This window comes from Engystomops pustulosus, chromosome 5 (assembly GCF_040894005.1).
Source record: "Engystomops pustulosus chromosome 5, aEngPut4.maternal, whole genome shotgun sequence".
Taxonomy (NCBI): domain Eukaryota; kingdom Metazoa; phylum Chordata; class Amphibia; order Anura; family Leptodactylidae; genus Engystomops; species Engystomops pustulosus.
Window position 1 is genome coordinate 629,066 of NC_092415.1, and position 3,435 is coordinate 632,500.

Consider the following 3,435-nt stretch of genomic DNA (forward strand, 5'->3'; position numbering starts at 1 on the left):
TAATAATAACTGTGCTCTATAATAATAACTGTGCCCCATTGTAATAACTGTGCTCCATAATAATTACTGTGCTCCATAATAATAACTGTGCACCATAATAATAATAATTATAATAATAATAATAATAACTGTGCTCCATAATAATAACTGTGCCCCATAATAATAACTGTGCTCTATAATAATAACTGTGCTCCATAATAATAACTGTGCTCCTTAATAATAACTGTGCACTATAATAATAATTGTGCTCTATAATAATAACTGTGCACCATAATAATAACTGTGCTCTATAATAATAACTGTGCCCCATAATAATAACTGTGCTCCATAATAATTACTGTGCTCCATAATAATAACTGTGCACCATAATAATAATAATTATAATAATAATAATAACTGTGCTCCATAATAATAACGGTGCACCATAATTATAACTGTGCTCTATAATAATAACTGTGCTCCATAATAATAACTGTGCTATATAATAATAACTGTGCACTATAATAATAACTGTGCTCTATTTTAATAACTGTGCACCATAATAATAACTGTGCTCTATAATAATAACTGTGCTCCATAATAATAACTTTGCTCCATAATAATAACTGTGCTCCATAATAATAACTGTGCACCATAATAATAATAATTATAATAATAATAATAATAATAATAACTGTGCTCCATAATAATAACTGTGCCCAATAATAATAACTGTGCTCCATAATAATAACTGTGCTCTATAATAATAACTGTGCTCTATAATAATAACTGTGCTCCATAATAATAACTGTGCTCCATAATAATAACTGTGCCCCATAATAATTACTGTGCTCCATAATAATAACTGTGCTCTCTAATAATAACTGTGCTCTATAATAATAACTGTGCTCCATAATAATAACTGTGCACAATAATAATAATAATAATAATAATAATCACTGTGCCCCATAATAATAACTGTGCTCCATAATAATAACTGTGCTCTCTAATAATAACTGTGCTCTATAATAATAACTGTGCTCCATTATAATAACTGTGCACAATAATAATAATAATAATAATAATAATAATAACTGTGCTCTATAATAATAATAACTGTGCACCATAATAATAAATGTGCTCCATAATAACAACTGTGCACCATAATAATAACTGTGCACTATAATAATAACTGTGCTCCATAATAATAACTGTGCACCAAAATAATAACTGTGCACCATAATAATAACTGTACTCCATTAAAATAACTGTGCACCATAATAATAACTCTGCTCTATAATTATAACTGTGCACCATAATAATAACTGTGCTCCATAATAATAACTGTGCTCCATAATAATAACTGTGCTCTATAATAATAACTGTGCCCCATAATAATAACTGTGCTCTATAATAATAACTGTGCACTATAATAATAATAATAATAGTAATAGTAATAATAATAATAACTGTGCTCCATAATAATAACTGTGCTCAATAATAATAATAATAATAATAATAATAATAATAATAATAATAACTGTGCACTATAATAATAACTGTGCACCATAATAATAACTGTGCTCCATAATAATAACTGTGCTCTCTAATAATAACTGTGCACCATAATAATAATAATAATAATAATAATAACTGTGCTCCATAATAATAACTGTGCACCATAATAATAACTGTGCTCCATAATAATAACTGTGCTCTATAATAATAACTGTGCTCCATAATAATAACTGTGCACCATAATAATAACTGTGCCCCATAATAATAACTGTGCTCCATAATAATAACTGTGCACTATAATAATAACTGTGCTCCATAATAATAACTGTTCCCCATAATAATAACTGTGCTCTATAATAATACTGTGCTCCATAATAATAACTGTGCTCTATAATAATAACTGTGCACCATAATAATAAATGTGCTCCATAATAATAACTGTGCACCATAATAATAACTGTGCTCCATAATAATAACTGTGCACCATAATAATAACTGTGATCTATAATAATAACTGTGCTCTATAATAGTAACTGTGCTCCATAATAATAACTGTGCACCATAATAATAACTGTGCTCCATAATAATAACTGTGCACCATAATAATAACTGTGATCTATAATAATAACTGTGCTCTATAATAGTAACTGTGCTTTATAATAATAACTGTGCACTATAATAATAACTGTGCTCCATAATAATAACTGTGCCCCATAATAATAACTGTGCTCTATAATAATAACTGTGCACCATAATAATAATAATAACTGTGCACCATAATAATAACTGTGCCCCATAATAATAACTGTGCTCCATAATAATAACTGTGCACTATAATAATAACTGTGCTCCATAATAATAACTGTTCCCCATAATAATAACTGTGCTCTATAATAATACTGTGCTCCATAATAATAACTGTGCTCTATAATAATAACTGTGCACCATAATAATAAATGTGCTCCATAATAATAACTGTGCACCATAATAATAACTGTGCTCCATAATAATAACTGTGCACCATAATAATAACTGTGATCTATAATAATAACTGTGCTCTATAATAGTAACTGTGCTCCATAATAATAACTGTGCACCATAATAATAACTGTGCTCCATAATAATAACTGTGCACCATAATAATAACTGTGATCTATAATAATAACTGTGCTCTATAATAGTAACTGTGCTTTATAATAATAACTGTGCACTATAATAATAACTGTGCTCCATAATAATAACTGTGCCCCATAATAATAACTGTGCTCTATAATAATAACTGTGCACCATAATAATAATAATAACTGTGCACCATAATAATAACTGTGCTCCATAATAATAATAATAATAATAATAATAATAATAATAATAATAATAACTGTGCTCTATAATAATAACTGTGCTCTATAATAATAACTGTGCTCCATAATAATAACTGTGCTCTATAATAATAACTGTGCTCCATAATAATAACTGTGCTCTATAATAATAACAACTGTGCACCATAATAATAACTGTGCTCTATAATAATAACTGTGCACCATAATAATAAATGTGCTCTATAATAACTGTGCTCCATAATAATAACTGTGCACCATAATAATAACTGTGCTCCATAATAATAACTGTGCACCATAATAATAACTGTGCTCTATAAAAATAACTGTGCTCTATAATAATAACTGAGCTCCATAATAATAACTGTGCTCTATAATAATAACTGTTCTGTATAATAATAACTGTGCTCAACAATAATAACTGTGCTCCATAATAATAACTGTGCTCTATAATAATAACAACTGTGCTCTATAATAACTGTGCCCCATAATAATAACTGTGCTCTATAATAATAACTGTGCTCCATAATAATAACTGTGCTCTATAATAATAACTGTGCTCCATAATAATAACTGTGCTCAATAATAATAACTGTGCACC